Source organism: Tachyglossus aculeatus, assembly GCF_015852505.1.
Source record: "Tachyglossus aculeatus isolate mTacAcu1 chromosome 12 unlocalized genomic scaffold, mTacAcu1.pri SUPER_6_unloc_1, whole genome shotgun sequence".
NCBI lineage: Eukaryota > Metazoa > Chordata > Mammalia > Monotremata > Tachyglossidae > Tachyglossus > Tachyglossus aculeatus.
In genome coordinates, this window is record NW_024044828.1 from 12,598,257 (window position 1) to 12,618,945 (window position 20,689).

Here is a 20,689-nt window from a genome sequence, read left to right on the forward strand (position 1 = left end):
TTAGCCTGAGATCCTCTGGTTCTGAAGAACCCTGGTTCTGCCATATTAGGGACTCTTTATTTCTAGTTCCTTTACCCCATCTCTAGCACTAAGGGAAGAGAGTATAAATTCCGTGAAGGGACAGACTACATCGAACAGACACTCTTGCTACTTACTCTCCATTTAACAGTTGAAGTTATTGAGGCACAGAGAAGTAAAGTGACTTGTCCAAGGTCACACAGCAGACAAGTGGTAGAGCCAGGAATAGAACCCAGGTCATTCTGACGTCCACGCCTGTAATCTACCCACTAGGCAACACTGCTTGTCCCTCTAATGTGGTAGCTGTGATTGACATATAGTAAGTGCTTAACAAATACCATTAAACAAAACAAAAACAAAAAAAATCCCAAACTCTCGGCTCCTAAAGGTGCTTCGACTCTGAACAATTTGATGGAGACTTGGGTCAACAGCACTGATGTTTCATTAAAGCAACAGGTGTTTTTTCTTGCATTCTTCACCTCTGTCTCCCAAATACAGACCCTTAGAAAATACACCGTAATAGTGTAAGGAAATTATTGGGCAGTCATTTAAAACTCAGTTTCCTCCAAAAGATCAGATAAGGATTTTAATAGGGCTCTCTCTCTTTCAATGCTCAAGCATTCCTTTACACAAAACTATATTAAACACACACAGAAAGTCCTCTATAGCAAAGACCCTTAACTATGCAACCTCAAAACAGCCATCCAGATTTCAATAGATTTCCTTAATAATCTGCAGAAGTAAACTGAGAAGTAATCTGAGAATTAGTGTGGCCTGTTGGAAAGACCTTGAACCTGGGTGTTAGAAGGCCCTGGGTTCCAATTCCAGCTCCATTACTTGTCTGCTGTGTGACCTTGGGCAGGTCACTTCATTTCTCTGTAACTCAGTTCCTTCATCTGCAAAATGGGGGTTTAATACCTGTTCTCCCTCCTACTTGGACTGTGAGCCCTATGAGAGCCCTATCTTGTACCTACCCCAATTATTAGCACAGGTCTTGGCCCATAGTAGGTGCTTAATAAATACCACAATTATTATGATCCCTGAAGAGTTAATACAGAAACAAGGTTATTTAATGGCCATTCCTAATTTAAATGGATTTAGATCGCAGTTCAAGGGAGCACGCTGCTCTTAGCATATATATTATTTGACATGTGGGGGTCTAGATATATTCTGTATAACTACTCCAATGTTTTTCTTCATGCTTTACCTAGGCACTATCACCCCAAGATCAAAGTTTTGCATCGTAAGTTCACTTGTCTCCTTATTACATTCTTGGAAATTGCTAGAGGTTCCCCAAACAGCCCCAACAATGAAACCTATGGGAAATTATAAAACAATTCACTCCATTATTAGAATCTGACACTGAGCTGCTCTTAATCTCCAGGTTGGTCTAGGATAAAACACCTTCCTCCTATTAAGGATGGAAGATTCTCCATGTAATAATATTGTTTGGTTGGACAAGGACTGTGTCCAATCTGATTTGCTTGTATCCACCCCAGTGCTTAATACAGTGCCTGGCACACAGTAAATACCACAATTATCATTATTGTAACACTGGACTTCTCCCTCGTTCTCCTATCTCCCACCAACATAAGCCCCCAGAATCTAATCTCTAAGGCTTTCTCCAACTTGGGAGCAAAGAGGCTTGTGTGAGAGTTTCATTCAGGCATCCCAGGCATTAGCTGGGATAATTACATCCTGGACAAGCCAAAGGGTTTCTGATTCGGAAAGTCATCAATATCTAATTTTAATCCAAGCTCCAGACATCATTAACTATGACTAATCGTAACACCATCTCTAGAAATAATGCTTTGACCTTCAGTCACGAGCAATCCCTTCTTTTTCAGAGATGGAATATTCAACACTCAGCCATTTTCTCCACCCCTGAAAACTGTACTTAGGTTGACTCTCTTTAAATGAGGGTCAGTAACAGCCATTTCTGTTACAGATTATTTTTTGGCCAAAGGGGCCCACAGGTAACTACAGGTCCATGATCCTGTATATAGCCACTTGGAGTCTCTGTGTTAGTTATAGTTTAGGTTTTCAGCATGTCTCTAGACATTATTTCCTCCCCATCCAACTCATGTCACAAGCAGCATAATACACACAATATTCCTTAGCTTTTGCAAAGATAAAATCCTCATTAAAATGTTTCCTTTATTTATAGATCAGAGGCAACAGAGCAATTTATTCTGATGCATTTAAATAGAACAGATACATTTAAAAAGAGAGTTGTATTTTAGATTGTTCTGACGCATGCCCCCACGAGGAACAGAAGGAGAGAATTGGCGCAGTGAGAAATGCGATGGCCCAGCCGCCCATTCTCCATGTCAGATGAGGCCGTTTTTGCTGAAGGGACACTCAAAAGTTTCCTTGTCAAGCATCAGTCATGCCAGACACGTTCCAGAACCCAAATCTCATCACCCGTAGCCCTATCTTTGTACTCAGTCAGTGAGGTCCACACTCCACCTTGCAGCAGGGGGTATCCAGTTCACTCCCTTAAGGAAAACCACTCAGTGCTTTACTAAGGGAGGAAGAGGGCAGTCTGTCTGCTTACTAGCTTGCTTTGTGGAACCATTGGGTATCTTGGGTAAGGGGATTGTCTACAAGGATTACTTACTGTTTTTCCAATAATTTTGTTCTAGTTTTCCACTCAGTGGCTCTTCTTTCTTCCATAGGGCCTCTGATGTCTGGAAATGGGAATTTTTTCCACCTTTCCTATCCCATTCCACAGGCACCAGTGTGGCCTAGTGGAAAGAGCATGGGCCTCGGAGTCCGAGGACCTGGGTTCTAACCCAAGCTCTGCCATTTGCCTGTTGTGTGACCCTGGGCATGCTCTTTAACTTCTACCAGCCTCAGTTTCATCACCTGTAAAATGGGGAATTAAATACCTGCTCTCCCTCTCCTCCCCTTCTGGGGCAGGGAATGAGTCTGACCTGATTATATTGCATCTACCCCAGCATTTAGGACACTACCTGACACGTAGTAAAGCGCTTAACAAATATCACCGTTATAATTACTCTTATTATTTCTTTATACCTTACATATTCTCTTCCTTCAAGCTGCCACTGGGCTCTCCCCTACAGCCCCGTCCCTCGCCTCCGAAGACCTTCTTTAAACCTAATTTATTTTTTTTTGGACAGTATTCTTCTTTCAGGCCTTTGTTGAAATGTTCTTATCAGGGAAAGCCCATGATATCCAATTAACTATGTCTCACCAACATTCCAGAAATTTAAATTGTCATCTAGTTTCTTGCCTGCAGCTGCCTCTGTCAGACAGCCCTGGAGTTTGCCTCACATCCCTGAGCCTACAGGTCAGAGGTTAAAAAGAAATAGCTAAGCAAGAAAAAAATGCTGAAATTTCACACCCTTCAAGAAGACTTTAAGTGTGAGCCATGCCATTTGGCTTATTGCCTGACACTTATGTGGTGGTGGTGTTTTAAAGGCAGGAAAATGTTCTTTTAAAATTTTAATCAAAAGATATCCTTGATTCTCCCTCAGTTGCAATTTCAAATTTAGCCAGACTCCCAGATAATCTGGAGGTTTTATTTCTCAATCAATCAATCAATTGAGGGTCTTTATTGAGTGCTACATAAGAGCACTATGTTAAGATCTTAGGAGAGTACAAGAGAGTTGGTAGACACATTCCCTGCCACAAGGAGCTTACAGTCCAGATGGGGAGACAGACATTAAAATAAATTACAGTTATGTACATAAATGTTGTGGGCTGAGGCGGGGGGTCTGGGGGGGAGTGAATATTAGGTGCTAAAAGGACACAGAAGAGAGGGGAGAGAAGGGTAACTGGGGGCTTAATCAGGGAAGGCCTCTTGGAGGAGATTTGATTTTAATAAGGCAGAATCTTGTCCCCTCCCTTTGATTATTCTTTCTAGTTTGAGGTCCCACAGTGTCTCTGCTTGGGAGGTGTCTGTATCAGACCCAGATGCCTTTCTTTCTCTGATGGTAAGGGTGAAGTCTTTTGTAAGGCTTTTGTCCACAGCTTTCTCACTCCTGAGGGTTGCCCAATCCACAACGAAAACAGATGCAACCTCTTTAAGATTTGTTTTTTTTTCATGCACTCTGTGATTTACAAACTACTAAAGGAGAGTTCCTTAGATGTGACATATAGATGACAGCAATAACGTGATTATTTGGGATAACAGAAGAGCCCAGGATCTTTGAAAAGTGGAAGTATGTGGGTGGTAGGGTGGGGAAATCTCCCCCATCATCACTCCTTAAACTGCAGTACAGAGATGTCATAAACCTGATTAGGGAGGGAGACATGATCGTCCCTACCTTTTTGTCTGGGGAAACCCAGCCCCTTGATAATATCCAAAAGGAGGCTCATAATGATTAAGTACTTACTCTGAGTCAACCATTGTGCTAAGCTCTGGGATAATCTGATCATTCACAGTCCCTGTCCCACACAGGACCCACAAGCTAAGAGGTAGGTGGAGCAGGGGTCTTAGCCCCAATTTACAGATGAGGAAATAATAATGATGGCACTTATTAAGCACTTACTATGTCCAAAGCACTGTTCTAAGCGCTGAGGCCCAGAGAGGTGAAGTAGCTTGTCTAAGGTCACAAAGCAGGCCAGTGGCAGTGCTGTGACTAGTATCCAAGTCTCCTGATTCTCAGCTCCATACTCTTACTAGGGCACGCTTCCTCCCCATTATAAGCAGAGAAGAGTCACCTGATGTGGATAATAATTATGGTATTTGTAAAGCGCTTACTAAGTGTCAAGCACCATTCTAAGCACTGGATATAGATAAAACTATGGTAGTTATTTGGCAAGCACTATACTAAACGTTGAGGTAGATACAAGAATATCAGATGGGACACAGTCCCTGTCCCATTTAGAGCTCACAGCAATCCAAACTCCAAGGGCCTCATGAAGCCGATGAAGAAAAACACGATAACGTTAAGTGTGAAACGCTAGATACAACTTACTTCTCTTTTTACTAAAACCAATAGAGTTTTTTTAAAAAAGAATTCGACCTGCCAACACTATTTCCCATTTGCTCTAAAAACATGAATATCTTACATGGCCCAGACTGTGACACAACCGAACAGACCTTATTCCCATATGAGCCAGAACATTGGCAGGAAGGAAGGCACTTGTTGTGACCTATAAGAAACATTCATCTTCTTATTTTTAAGGATGCAGCATGGTCTATTGGATAAAGCACAGCCCTGGGAGTCAGATGGACCTGAGTTCTAATCCAGGCTCCACTACTTATCGGCTTTGAGATCCTGGACAAGTCACTTAACTTCTCTGAGCCTCAGTTACCTCATCTGTAAAATGGGGGTTTCAACTGTGAGTCCCATATAGGACAGGGACTGTGTCCAACCCAATTTGCTTGTATCTACCTCAACACTTAGTACATTGCCTGGCACATAGTAAGCACTTAACAAATACAATCATGATCATCATTATTATTATTGTTTCCTGTTCTTTCTTTCCTCAGCCCATTCCTCCCCCACCCCCTCACTAATCCTCTTTCCATTCCCAAGTCAGCTGCTGGAGAAATATTTTCTCTCAAAAGGATGGTATGGACAAAGTGGAGGGAGAAAGGAAGAAAAGGAGTGGGAGATTTCTTCCCTAAAATGATATAAAAGAAGTTGTCCTGAGCAGGCCCATCAATAGCTGCTATCTAAATCTATTCATCTGTGAAAGGCTGTGGGACAGATTACAAGGGAGTTGGCAAGATGAGATCTCTCTAACCTATCCTAAGGAGCCTGGTGATATTGTCAGTTTTTGCCTTGAAATTTCATCTACTCCATCTCAGAGAATCCAGGGGAATGGTTTTAGAAAGGGAGGCCCATCAACCTCCATGGAGCCTGCCCTCTGGATCTACAAAAAACACAGTGAGCTGGAAATGGAAGTGGTGAATAGATCAGCAAAAGAAGTGCAGTCTCTGAGAAAATGAGATGGGCATAAAAGCAAAAATAAAAATAAACCTAGAAAATTAATTAGTGCAAGCAATGGTGAGACCCTGAATTCTCTGGCAGGACCATGGATCAATTACATTGTCATTTCATTAAACAAAGACACATTCTCCTTGATGTGGAAATATTTCCCAGCAACTTTTACTTCCAGGCTACACTGATCCAATAAACGAAGTTTGGGCTCTTCTACCAAGAAGATGGGTTGGTGGTCTTTTGAGTCTACTTTTCCACGTTTCAAATCAGATGAGACTTTGGTCTCCTGCTCCGCACCCATGCCCCTTGGGTTGGGGGTCGGGGGGGAGAGATCCTTTGAGCTGAAATTACCCTTTTTCCATGGTCAGACTCTCAAAAATTCCTTATACCAGATCCCAGCTAGCATATGTGCTGTATGATGAGCCATATCTGGATGTAATCAGACAGGGAGGGCAGAGCAGATACCTAAAAATCTCAGTGAAGTGCAGACTCATGTGATGGAGTATAGGAGCAGGCTCTACTGAGGGGCAGCTTCTCCCAGAAAGCAGGGTTTGAACAGTGTCTACCAACTCTATTGCAGTCTCCCAAATATTTAGAACAGTGCTTGGCACAGTATTTGATAAATACCAATTAAGTAATCAAATGACCTGCAGCAAACAGAGAACCTGGAGGCTACACATCAGGAGTATGCCTTCCTTCTGGGAGAAGCTACTGGAAGATCAGGAGACTGAGGGGCAGGATTAGAAAACAGAGGCAGGCATGCAGTGTAGAATAGAAGTATTTTTCACCATACTTTGAGAAATGGATGGCATTTCACCATTTAGAGTGTTTTAAATATATATATATATATTTTTTTTATTTGAAGGGGAACTACAGTTCTTCCAATCCCCATTCTGAAATCTACTCAGTCTCCAGGGGCAGGGCACAAGAAGCCTAAGGAGATATCAAAGCAAAAAAATAAAAATCCCCATAGCTTTTCCATGCTCCTTAATCCTATTACTGAAAGAGAATATCGAATTTTTGGAAATTTGGGAGTGTGGAGTAATCTAGCTAGGGGCATAACTAGCTGTAATATCTACCAGTAATACTGGCCCCTGCTAATTTGAACATGTAAAGCTGATTCTTACTTAACACAAAAAGGTATACAACAGAAGGAACAAGAATCAACTCCAAACATGCTTATTAAACTCTTTGCAAAAGGGAAGAATAATTCTGTACCTGCTTTGGGCAGAACCACTGCAGATATTTATTGTTTCCATAAGGTACTGTAAGCACCAAAATAACTGCAGTTGAATCCCCTGATGTTGAGAATCAAAGGAGTTTTGGGGCATGAAAAGCCTCAGGCTTCAAATAACGAGCAATGATGTGGGTTTGCAGCAATGGAAGATGTGATTGTACATAATAATAACTACAGCTGGAATTTGTAATAGCACTTTAGTGTTTCTGAAGCACTCATACATCGGTTATTTCATTTGATCCTCACCAGAGCTGTATGAATTAAGGGGAAGCAGGTATTATTATCTCCAATTGGCAAGTGAGGAAATCAAGGCTGTGTGGCCTTGGGCAAGTCACTTCACTTCCCTGTGCCTCGGTTACCTCATCTGTAAAATGGGGATTGAGACTGTGAGTCCCATGTGGTACAGGGACTGTGTCCAACCTGATTTGCTCATATCCACCTCAGCGTTTAGTACAGTGCCTGGCACCTAGTAAGCACTTAACAAATACCGTAATTATTATTATTATTGTTATTATTGTTACATGCATGCATTTCTCCTTCCTCCTATCTGTAATTTATTTTAGTGTGTCTCCCCTGCTTGATTGCAAAATCGTTTAGGGAAGGGATCAATCAAGTCCCAAATTCTAGTTTATGTTCCCAGATATCTTTTTGTCTCCCTTTTAGTGTGTAAGCTTCTTGTAGGCAGAGAATGTCGCTTCATTATTTTGTACTTCCCAAGTGCCTAGTACAGCACACCACACTAAGTAGGTGCTCAATAAGTATTACTACTACTGCTACCACCTTGTACTTAGTACAGTGCTTTTACTCACAGTAAGTGCTCAATGGACACAATGGATAGATTGGCTGAAGAAGAGACTTACTCTGGAGTGTTCTGCCCACCCAAACTCCCACCCAGGCCACTTTATGTCCCTTGCTAAAATGCAGAGGCCCATATCCCCTACTTGCCTTTGTGAAAACACATACGGGTTTGGCTTTGTGGCTGAAATTAGACAAGGAAAAGATTGACTGCAGGTCAGCTAGTCAAGGCCAAGCCTGAGCCTGAACAGACAAACATGCAGGTGATCTGTGCAGTCATAAATAGCTCAGGCTGATGGGGCTTCTATTTCTCTGGGGAGGCGTATTCTGCAGTCTGAAAGTTCTGCAAAGAAGTTTACTGTCAAGACTATAAAAACCAAACTGCAGTTTAAAGCTATTCTGAGCATCTAGAGGTTTGGAGATTGCAGCGGAGATTCTGACAGCCCTCTGCCTGTGTTGATAACTGTCTCGCCAGAATAAAAGGGTGTTGATGGTAATCTTTTTTTCAGTCTGGGTTACACCAGGTTACACAAGGCTGTTTTATATAGCTACTGGTGTTAATCCAAAAGGAATGAGATCTTCAGTCCAATAACGGGTTGCCCACACCTCACCCCTTTCTTCCAAGGACATCAAAAACATTTCCACACCACAGACTAGTCTTCTATAACCTCTGGAGTACAGGTCTCTTTCTGCCACTGGCTATAGTGAGTTGACACTTCCTTCTCTCCTGAAAATGCACAGTCTCCCCTCCAGAGAAACCACTGCACACCGGGCCCTGGGAAGTTACCTGTGGACAGGGCTATTTACTCCACAAAGTGGAGTACTGGGCAATTTTCCATTCAGTGGCTTCCACCTACACAAGCCTGTCAGATTCAGCCCCAGAGTGGATTTTTTCAGGATGGCCAGATTAAGAGGTCTTCCTGGCTCAATTCAAATGGATAATTCTTCATTTATTCCAATGTATTTATTGAGCACTTACTGTGTGCAGAGCACTCCACTGAGTGCTTGCGAATGTAACAAAATAAAATAAACAGACATTCTCTGCCCACAACGAGCATACCCTCCACTCTTTAAATGGATGACTGTGGCATTTATTGAGCACCTACCCAATGCAAGTCACTGTACTGAACAACAATGGCAAGACACCCATTTGTAGTTCTCAAGAAGAGACCAACAAAAATTGTTTAGAGGTCGTGAAAGCAGAAGAAAGAATAAGGGTAAAGCAGGAGGAAGTGCTAATACACCAGGATGAAACCTATGATAATAATAATCATAAAAAATTAAAACTGAGGTATTTGTTAAGCGCCTCCCCTGTACCATGCATTGCATTAAACATTGGAGTAGATACAACATAGCGATACAGTAGAGTGGCCTAGGAAAGAACATATGAAATGGGGATTCAATCAGTCAATCAATAGCATTTATCTATCGCTTACTGTGTTCAGAGCACTGTACCAACCACTTGGGAGAGTACAACAGAGTTGGAAGACACATTCCCTGCCCACAGTGAGTTCACATTCTGCAGAAGGAGTTTATTTTTCTCCCTTTTACCTAGACTGTGAGCCCCATGTGGGACAGGAACTAAATTCAACTTGATTATCCTGAATCTACCCCATGCTTAGGAGGCAAATAATAAGCTCTTAATAAGCTCTTAATAAGCTCTTAAGTATGATAAAATACTTAAGATACAAAATACTTAAATACAAAATAAAATCCTGTCCCATGTGGGACAGGAACTAAATTCAACTTGATTATCCTGAATCTACCCCATGCTTAGGAGGCAAATAATAAGCTCTTAAGTATGATAAAATAAAAGTGATTAACAAATACCATAAAAAAGATATGTATCCAACACCTTATTTCATATTATGTGCAGGTAAAAAGAGTGTAAGGTGTAAATAATGATGGTATTTGTTAAGCGCTTACTATGTGCTGAGCACTGTTCTAAGCATGATGGATCTGTCCCATATAGGGCCTGTGTCTATTTTGGAGCCTGTCTCTTGTTATCCACAGTACACATCAATAGAATAACACCCGGGAAGGAAATCCTGCATAAGGAATCTAGAATGGAGCAGGGAAAAGACTACTGTTAGAAGAGGGAAAGTGTTTTTGTTGGTTAAACCCGCATATTACCAAGAGCAACTTATTTTTCCTAAAGAAGTTTGACTACAACAGGTGTCCCTCTCTATGATCGTCTTTATACCAAAGCCAGAACAATACTACACAATGAGATTAAACTCTTACAGCTTTTACAGTGGGGCTGGAATGATAAGCTTTCAGAAGAGGCAGACAGGGAGACCACCTGTTAAGGATTTTCTGGGACTGTCCTGGGCCCTGGACACCATAGCTCCATTCAGAGACAACTGGTCTACCAGCTGTATGGTACTCTTCCCGAGCTCTTAATACAGTGCTCTGCAGACAGAAAGTGCTCAATAACAACCACTGATTGCGTGATTGATTGGTCCTAGCAGGAAAATAGGCTTCAAATCCCTTGTGCCTCAGGTTTGCCCTGACCCGGCTCTGACCTCATAAAAGGTGAGGCAGATGAACCCTCAGAACCTGAGGACTCTGCTGCCGACACCCCAAAACACATTCATTCCAGAATGAAGAGGCAGAAGTAGAGCTGCGCTTTATGCCGAAGAACCCGGCTTCATGAGGAATGGAAGAAGGATTTGAGTTCAAGAATTCCTGACCCTTCCCATTTCCCCACCCAGGGTGATTCTTAGGTCCACTAGCATTGTCACCTCCCATTCAAATCCAAAGGGTACTGAATGAACCTTGAGTCAATAAAATGCTTTCTAAGGGAATAGTGGCCTCCAGTAAATTACCTCTTGCAATAAATTACATGGTGTCCCTGAGGCCCAGAGGAATCCTCTTCTTCCCACATGTGGATAAGCAGTTACCTCAATTTAGGACTAGGCCCATGGAATCACATCTGAACAATTGTTTTCCAGAGGTGGCATAGCCTATTCAGGAGCACAGGTGGTCACTAACACAGACTCCAGTATCAGGGGAGCCAAGGAGAGGAACTCACACATACACAAAGGGAAGAAATACGACCTGATTGGAGGAGAATAACAAGGAAAACAAATAGTACAAACAATATTCTTTATGACAGGGCACAAAACTACATTCAATAAATACATTAAATAAAGTTTGGCACAATTTTGATATTTGGGCTGGAAAATCTAGGATTTTTAATTGCCTTCACAACAGTAAATGTCAAATTTTCTTTTTTTTTATGCTAGTGAGTGTGACCTTATTACCAGCATGCAATGAATTCCAGAGTACATTTTTTGGAAACAAGAGAATGTTTAAAGAATCACTAACATGAATGCTATAAAATTCCAAACAACAGTTCCACAGAAGTTAACTCTTCATAAAAAGCTCAACAAAGCTACTCTATGGGAACTTCAAAGAAGTTGTTAAATTTTAACTGGAAAGAGATAAGAACCTAACTACTGCACTATTATTTCTTCACCTCCAAGGATCATTATTTCTGCTCCTTATCTCCCAGGCAGTTATGGAAGTTGTGGTAATTCTTGGAGATGGCCTGGTTACCATTCATTCATTCAATTCAGGTGTATTTATTGAGCACTTACTGTGTGCATAGCACTGTACAAAGAGCTTGGAAAGTACAGTTCAGCAACAAAGACACAATTCCTACCCAACAACGGGCTCCTCATAGTCTGGAAGGACATTACCACTTAATGTGCCAGTGTGGACACTGCCCCATGATTGTTAATGGTCTGCAATGATCTTGAAAACATAGATGAGATTCCTTTCCCTGCAACAGAGCTAGGAGATGCAATCCTGTCCTCAAGGAGCTAACAATTTTCGGATAGACACCTTCCTTTCATACATGCTAGGAGAGGTCAAGTAATCAACCTATCAATCAGTGGCAGTTATTGCGCACTTACTATGTTTGGAGCACTGTACCAAGCGCTTGAGAGCATACAATATAACACAGTGGGCAAACACCTTCCTTGCCCACATTGAGCTTACCGTCTAGAGGGGGAGACAGACACTAATATAAATATATGATATATAATTTAAAGATATGTACCTAAGTGCTATGGGGCTGAGAAAGGTCACAGATCCCTCTCCTAACTACAGATCCTCTTCTCTTACAGGTCACACATCTGCTCCTTTGTGTACCAGTTGTGTATCAGTCTATCATATTTGTTGAGCACTCATTGAGCACAGAGCACTGTACTATAAGCGCTTGGGAGAATACAACATAATGGAGTTGGTAGAAAAGTTCCCTGCCCACAACAAGTTTACAAGTTTTACAGACACATTGTTCTTCAAATTGGGGGTTACACATTGTTCAACTTCAGTGGGACTAAGATGGTATTTGTTAGGCATTTACTCTGTGTCAAGCACTGTTCCAAGTATTGGGGTAGATAATTATGGCATTTGTTAAGCACCTCCTATGTACCAGACACTGTACTAAGTGCTGGAGTGGATACAAGCAAATCAGGTTGGACACAGTCCCTGTCCCATGTGGAGCTCACAGTCTCAATTCCCATTTTACAGATGAGGTAACTGAGGCCCAGAGAAGTTAAGTGACTTGCCCAAGGTCACACAGCAGACAAGTAGTGGAGCTGGGATTAGAACCCATGACCTTCTGACTCCCAGGCTCGTATGCTATCCACTAGGCCACACTGCTTCTCTGCAATACAAAAGCCTCTATTCTTATGGTTACCATCTCTCCAACTTTCCTTGTTCTGGTCTGTTCCTTTTTACCTTGGGCAAGCTGCCCTCTGTAGCAAAACCAACCAAACCACAACCTATCATACCTCACCAGAGTTAACTCTTTCCAGCTAGTTTCACACCTTCATCACACCCTGTTGTTAACCATTCTCACATTCCATGAATTGTCTTTACTAGTAAACTTCTCAGAGCACTCCAATAATACGTTGCTTTAGAAACCTGTTGAATAAAATATATTGCGTGTCTAAATAATACATGTGAATTAAAATAAATCATAACTCAATTGCCTAAAATAAAATATTTCCCATTCAGTGCAGGCACACATTCTTTTTTAAAAAAACGAACACCCACAAGCCTAGGATTGTGAGCCTCCTAACCTCTAGGGATTTCAATCTTCATTGTTCTTTCCCTGGGAATCTTGATTAGGACACTTTTATGTGCACAATAAAATAAGTGAAACATTAGAGCCTCGATGTTCAGGAAATTCCCATCAAACAAACCACAGGAGAAAGACAGAAAGATGTGCTATAAAAATCCTGTAAACTGATCCTCACTGGAGGCCCTTCCATGGACAAGGGAAGTGGAATCTTTGTGGGCCTTTTCTTCTCCAAAGTTCTTTCAAGGGAATAGTCTCCTACTACTTGAGACTCAATATCATCAAATCATGGCCTGATTTGTAGTAAATGGCCAGATTCAGAGTGCTGGAAAATATCTTTAAAGTTATCTGTGCCCCCCTCCCCTCAATAATGGTAGTAAATAATATTTGTGGTATTTGTTAAACACTTCTTATAGGCCAAGCACAATGCACTGGGGCAGATGTTAAATTGGACACAATCTCTGTCCCACAAAGGACTCACAGTCTAGGGGTAAGGGAAGAACAAAAATTAAATCTCCACTTTACAGATGAGGAAATTGAGGCACAGGAAGTTAAATGACTTTTTCTAGGTTATACAGCAGGAAAGTGACAAGCAGGTGACAACTAAAGCATTCAGGACTCATATATACTTATTCTTAAAACAAATACACATATATGTTTTATATAAAGACATATTATATTCACACATAACATACAATACGGACAAGCATACCATGTATGTAAATTGCTGAAGTAAAGACTTCTAACTTTCCTTGGTAGATTTTTCCAGTTTTATTCATCATGACAGACAAGAGTTCTTTCCCATGCCATTTGCAATTTTCCTACTGTAATTCAAGCCCATTTCTTCTCTGTGTTCCTCCAGGAATATAGGGAACTACAATCATGGTCAACAACCCCCTCATAAACATCTTTCAGGAGCACTGTTGCAAGGTGAGAAATATGTCATCAATTAGTATGGTAAGGGAATAAGATGGTCTAACCCTATCGCTCAACAAAAACAATAAAAACTTCATGAGAGCCAGGAGTAATGTGAGTTTTCTGACCATTCCTAAATCAATTTTTATCTTGGAAAAGCATCTAAAAGCCACGGCTTCTACTAAACCACATACATCTACCCAGTCAAATAACATATCATTATAAATTTTCTCCACTTCCCTATGGATCATGAACAACTACAGTGATCTGCACACAGTAAGCAGTTAATAAATATGGCTGATTGATTGGAGCAGTGCTTTGCACATAGTAAGTGCTTAATAAATGCCATTAAAACAATTGTAAAGGCTAAGTTGTAAAGGTGGTGGGGAGAGCAACAGTTCACACAGAGTCCATTAGCTTGGTAATAGGGAAGAATGGCATAGATAAGTTAAGTGACTTGCCCAAGGTCTCATGGCAGGCATGTGGTGGAGTTGGGATGAGAATCTAGGTCCTTAGACTCCCAGGCCTGAGATCGTTCCATTAGGCCACACTGCTTCCCTGCTTTACCTGAGGAGTCCTTCCCAAGTTCCTCTGAAACATTAGCCCCCCTGAGAATGATTCACAGCCTGATGGAGCTGGGGAGAGTTTCACCATTTTCCACCATTCCCTGTCTGGCAGGAATGGACAATTCAGTCCTGATTGTGGGGAGGGAGGAAAGGAGAGTGAGGAACCTGAAAATGAAAGAGGATCTAGCAGCTGTTGGCTTTGGCACCCACCCCCCACCAATACTCTGCCTCCACCCTCCTCCAGCTGGCTGGCCTGCCCAAGCTGGGTGGAAGGAAGGCAGAGAGGGTCAGGTTTTGCTCACTGATCGGGAAGCTGAGACCCCACCAGCCCAGCCCAGCTCTGAGCTCGACTCCGTATGGAATTCTTTCATCCTGGGAAACTTCAAACAAAGAAAAGTGCAGAATGAACAAGCTCGGGACTTTTACCAGAAAGGAAAATTGAACACACCCTCCTCTCTTCACATTCCTCCCTGTATTGCTGAGTCTCCCTCTATTCCCCTCCTTCATCAGTGGGTACCATCCAGGCACAGATCCATTTCAACAGTGGGTGGTATTAAAGCCTCCCGGACTCCATCACAGTCAAAATTTTTCTGAAGGTGTAGTAGATGCTGACACTTTGCTTTTTTTCCTTTTGAAATGATTCTCTCTCCTGAAAATCCCAATCCCTTAATTTCCTTTGCCTTGAAATCCACAATGCGATAACAATATGATCGTAAAAGCTAATTAGTAAAGATTTTGTGTTGTGTTAATGATGTGCAATTGATTATTGCTTGAGGAGGTAAAGAGAGTGGTAACTCTTCTATGATAGATATAATACTTCATCCTGTCAATCCTACCAGCCAGTAAGAAGAGAATGACATTTCTATCGCTAGCTTTTTAGGTTGTGGAAGGAGACATCAGCAAGCACCAACCCACACTCAAATATCTACTCATAATGCTTGCAAATTCAAGATTCTTAAATTTAAGAGAGGCTCCTGGGCCTTTGCAAAAAAGAAGCTCCCTGCCCCAGTGAGAATGAATCCCCAACCTTCCCATATGGAGAATATGAATTAAGGTATGACTTCCTCAGATCTAGGGAAAACCTTAGTATTACTCAGGCATTGCTTGTTTCATATTGCAATCAATCAATAGCACGTACTGAGCGTCTATTGTGTGCAGACCACTGGACTAAACCCTTGGGAACGTTCTAAAGGATGAGGAGACAGGATCTCTGCCTTCAAAGAGCTTGCCATCTAGGAGGGGAGCCAAACACTTATATTAACCACCATCCTAATTTGGCTAAAAGGTTGTAGGGTGAAACCACACAAAAAAAATATCAGGCCTTCTCAGAAATCACAATGAAGCTATGTTCAGTGTCTCTCTTGGGGACTCAATGAGCATAATGATGGCTCCCTTGTCCATACTTAAATTAGGAGAGTGTCTGGCTAGTACTATTTCTTATGTGGTGAAGCTAAAGTGTGGAGACCATGGGACTTCTCAAAGGTCAAAGAAAAAATCGGAAAGATGGCATTTCCTATCAACCAACAAATGAATCAGCAGTACTCATTAAGTGCTTACAGTGTGCAGAGCACTGTACTAAGTGCTTGAGAGAGTACAATACAACATGGGCCTGGGATTCAGAAGGTAAGGGTTCTAATCCAGATTCTGCCACATGTCTACTATGTGACCCTAGGCAAGTCACTTTACTTCTGGGGCCTTCAGTCACCTCATCTGTAAAATGGGGATTGAGACTGTGAACTCCACATGGAACAGGGACTGTATCCAACCTGATTTGCTTGTATTCGCCCCAAGGCTTAGCACATAGTAAGCGCATAACAAATACCACAATTATTATTATTATTATTGTTAACAGAGTTGGTTGACATGCTTCCTGCCCACAAGTAGCTTAGAGTCTAGGCAGGGAGGTAGAAATAAATATAACTACATTACAGATATGCACATATGTGCTATGGGGTTGAAAGTGAGGTGAATATTAAAATGTTCAAAGCTTAGAGATCCAAGTACGTGGACAACGTAGAAAGGAGAGGGAGTAGGAGAAAAGAGGGCTCAATCTTGGCTGCTTCACTTGTGTGCTGTGTGACCTTGGGCAAGTCCCTTAACTTCTCTGGGCCTCAGTTACTTCGTCTTTAAAATGGGGATTAAGACTATGAGCCGTATGTGGACAATGCATGGCACATAATAAGTGTGTTAAAAATACCATAAAAAATGGAAGGCCTCTAGGAGAAGATAATAATAATAATGATGGCATTTGTTAAGCACATACTATGTGCAAAGCACTGTTCTAAGCACTGGGGGATACAAGGTGATCAGGTTGTCCCACATGGGGCTCACAGTCTTAATCCCCATTTTACAGATGAGGTAACTGAGGCTCAGAGAAGATAAGTGATTTGCCCAAGGTCACACAGCAGACATGTGGCAGAGCCGGGATTCAAACCCATGACCTCTGACTCCAAAGCCTATGTTCTTTCCACTGAGCCATGCTGCTTCCCCTAGATGTGACCAGAATAAGGTTTTAAAAGTGAGGAAAGTGGTGATCTGGTATATATGGAGGGGAAGGGAGTGCCAGACCAGAAGGAAGATGAGGGAAGGGGGTCAGTGGTGAGACAGATGAGACAGAGACAAAATAAGTACGCTGACACCAGAGAAGCAAAGTGTGCAGGATACGTATTTTCTTTGCCTTAGGTTTCAGGCCAGAATTATTGTCCCTTGTGCTCAAAGTTTTAAAGTTTTTTGCTTTTGTTTTTCCTTAATCTCCCATTTGAGCGTATGCTCCTTGTGGGCACAGAACATGTCACTTTTCAGTTTTATATTTTCCAAACAGTGACATACAATAAAGTGGGTGCTTAATAAATACTATTATGACCACTACTGTAATTTATCCTAAAGTGTACCAGCATTTCCTCTTCTCTCAGACGTCAAAAAGTCAGCAAACCTGAAATCCTGTAGCAACTCATCCATCACCAGTCCTGCTTGCATCTCTAGACTTTAAACTTATTCCAGAAGGGGAACATGCCTGCTAATTCTATTGCATTGTACTCTTCCAAATGCATAGTACAGTGCTCTGCTCATAATAGGCACTCAATAGATACCATTTATCGACTGATTTCTCTCCAATCTCAAGGTTTCTTGGCATTTTATTACACCTGTCTTCATTACTTGAGCTCTCTCTGCTGAGAAAAGTGGCTACTATAATACGGTGGGGCTTCAGAAAACTGGGATTAAGAGTTTATGATAAGGCTTTTCATTCTGAATGCATAGTCAGGATGGTAATTTCTGCACAGTAATTCTCTGTTGCTATTTTTCTGACATTTGAAAATGGCCATGGCCATTCCACTGAGATGACTGCAGAAAAGCTTTTGGCTCATCATCACAGTAACTGATGGTAACTATAATCCTGAATTGACCCAGGAAAGTTGAATGCTAATTTAAAAGGCATGCTTTCCTTCTCTCCGTCTCCTGGCTACACTGATGTTCTCCACTTCCTCCCCTCCTCCGCGTCAATGCTCTGGAAAGAGAAGCATGGAGGGAAGCCAGACTCCACACCCAAAATAATTTAGAACTCAATCGTATTTACTCAATAGCATTTATTGAGAGCTTACTGTGTGCAGAGTACTGTACTAAGCACTTGTACTATATCTACTAATACCGCTTGCAAATTCAAGATTCTTAAATTTAAGAGAGGCTCCTAGACACTTGCTAAAAAGAAAGGATATATTTCCATCTATATGATTTCCTACCTACCCTGAATCAACAGATTCTTAGCCTTTACTGTGTGGTGTATACACCCTGACTCTCTAAGTTGGTGTTTTGCACAAAAGATACTTAAATCTAAGCTAGTAACCACTATCTGTCTTGAATATTTAATTGAATTTTGGCATTTGTACTCCTGCCCTTTGGTAATTTAATCAAGAAGAGTGAAGTATAATGGCCTAATGGAAAGAGCATGGGTCTGGGAATCAGAGGACCTGGGTTCTAATCTAGCTCCAGCACTTGTCTGCTGTGTGACCTTAAGTTACATTAAGTTAACTGAGCAAGTCATTTAACTTTTCAGGCACTGTGAGTCCCATGTGGGACATGGACTCTGTCCAACCTTGCATCCAACACTGAGCTTAGTACCGTGCCTGGCACATAGTAAGCTTAACAATCTTTTTTATGGTATTTGTTATGTGCTTACTATGTGCCAGGCACTGTTCTAAGCACTGGGATAGATACAAGGTAATCAGGTTGGACAGAGTCCATGCTCCTCATGGGGCTCACAGTCTCAGTCCCCATTTTACAGAGGACGTAACTGAGGCTCAGAGAAATGAAGTGACTTGCCCAAGGTCACACAGCACTCAAGTGGCAGAGCCAGGACTAGAATCCAAGTACTACTGATGCCCAGGCCCAGGCTTTCTCCACTGGGCCAAGCTGCAAGATTTTATCCCACAAAAATGAATAAAATAATGAACGAATATCAGCCAGTTCCAAGAATGGGGACATTCTCTGTGGTCAAAGCACTGTATTAAGCGCTTGGGAGAGTACAATACAAGAAGACACTGAGACATTCCCTGTCCTCAGTGAGCTATTTTGGTTATGCAGGTTAGGTAAAATAATAATCATAAGAACTTGCAGATCTTGGAGCAGGTCACAACTGGGGCAAATGAGAGGGTAGAAGGATTCTGACTCCCTCCTTCTTTCCAGATTTGTTGCATTCCTCTCCTGGGTCCCTGTCGACATGGGTGCTGCTTCCCGAATCATGGGACGTAGTAGCAGGAGCCAAAATGAATTGATACTGTCTTTTTAAAAATGAAAATACTGGCTATAAAGGCACCCAGTGCAGTGTGAGTTCTAGACAGAGGACAGACCAACTGAAAAACAGACTGTCAAGTGTAAAAAGGGATAGGTGGCCATCCTACTCTTCTCCTTCTGACCACTAATGGATCTGAAGTCCTGCTGGTCTCTTCTCTGTTCCAAATCAGGACTGTGGAGAGTATGCAGCTGTGCAGTCCATAAGCACAGCTCTCCCCTTGGCTCCTATACACTCCTCACTCATGATGGGAGAATGAGCGGAGAGAGGCTGCTTGCAGACCCATGCTTCTCCTCTGATTGAACACATAAAATCTTTCACAGGGAGAGGAGACAGACTGTGCAGGCCTAATGATGGAATACACAAAAAGTCAGGAATCCCCTGGGCGTTTCTTCCCACTTCGAACTTGGGGCACCCCACCTCAGCTACATGGAGGAATCAATCCTGATTCCGGGGAGCAGTAATCTGAAGGACAGAAGGCAAAATGCACTGAATGCTTCCTTTCTGGGCGTGGGAGAGGAAGATGGACAGTTTTCCTGTTATCCAGCTGAATTACAGGGAGAATGTCATTCTCCTGTCTCTGGCTTAGTCCAGACAGATAGCATTTTGGCTGCTCATGAGAAAGAGTGGTTTGCTACCCTACTTCTCCAAAACTTCTCCCTGCCCTAGAGTAATGACACTTCTGGAGGTACAGGCTTCAGTCTGAAAGAGAGCACATCTTCAGAGAGAAGGAGAGAGGAAGAGAAGGAAGGAAGGGAGAGGGGATAGAGGAAGATAGGGAGAGAGGAGAGAGGAAGAGAAGGAAGGAAGGGAGAGGGGATAGAGGAAGATAGGGAGAGAGGAGAGAGGAAGAAAGGGAGAGAGTGGAGATAAAGAGGAAGTTAGAGGAGATAGAGGAAGACAGGGAGATATGAAAGGAGTGAGGAATATAGGGTGAGAGGAAGAGGGAAGAGAAGGAGGGGGAAGAGGGAGAGAAAGGGAGAGAGGTATATAGGGAAGGATGAGAGAGAGGAAGAGAGAGGAGGTGAGAAGAAGAGGAGTAAGAGGGACAGGAAGATGGAGAGAGGAAGACAGGGAAGGAGGAAAAGAGGAAATGGGAGGGAAAAGGAGGGAGAAGGAGAAGAGAGGGAGAGATAAGAGAAGGAATGAGGGGAAGAGAGGGAAAGAGATGAGGGAGGAAGCAGGTGGGGGATTGAGGGGAACAGTGCACACTGCTCACATATGCCTCCTCCTAATAGATTTTGAAAGGTTAAGTTTCCTCCTCTTGTACACACAGCAAGTTAAATAGAGCCAGCAAGATTTTGGCTGACATATTCCACACATTTTAAAGATGTCCCATGTAATGGAAAACTCCATCACCTG

At 42.2% G+C, this 20,689-nt stretch overlaps 1 protein-coding gene across 2 annotated transcripts in view; it reads right to left on the minus strand.

Annotated features, from left to right (window-relative positions):
• Nucleotides 1-20,689, minus strand: part of CELF2 (CUGBP Elav-like family member 2) — a 452,584-nt gene that overhangs the window by 337,284 nt on the left and 94,611 nt on the right. The gene's annotated exons all lie outside the window — the stretch shown is intronic.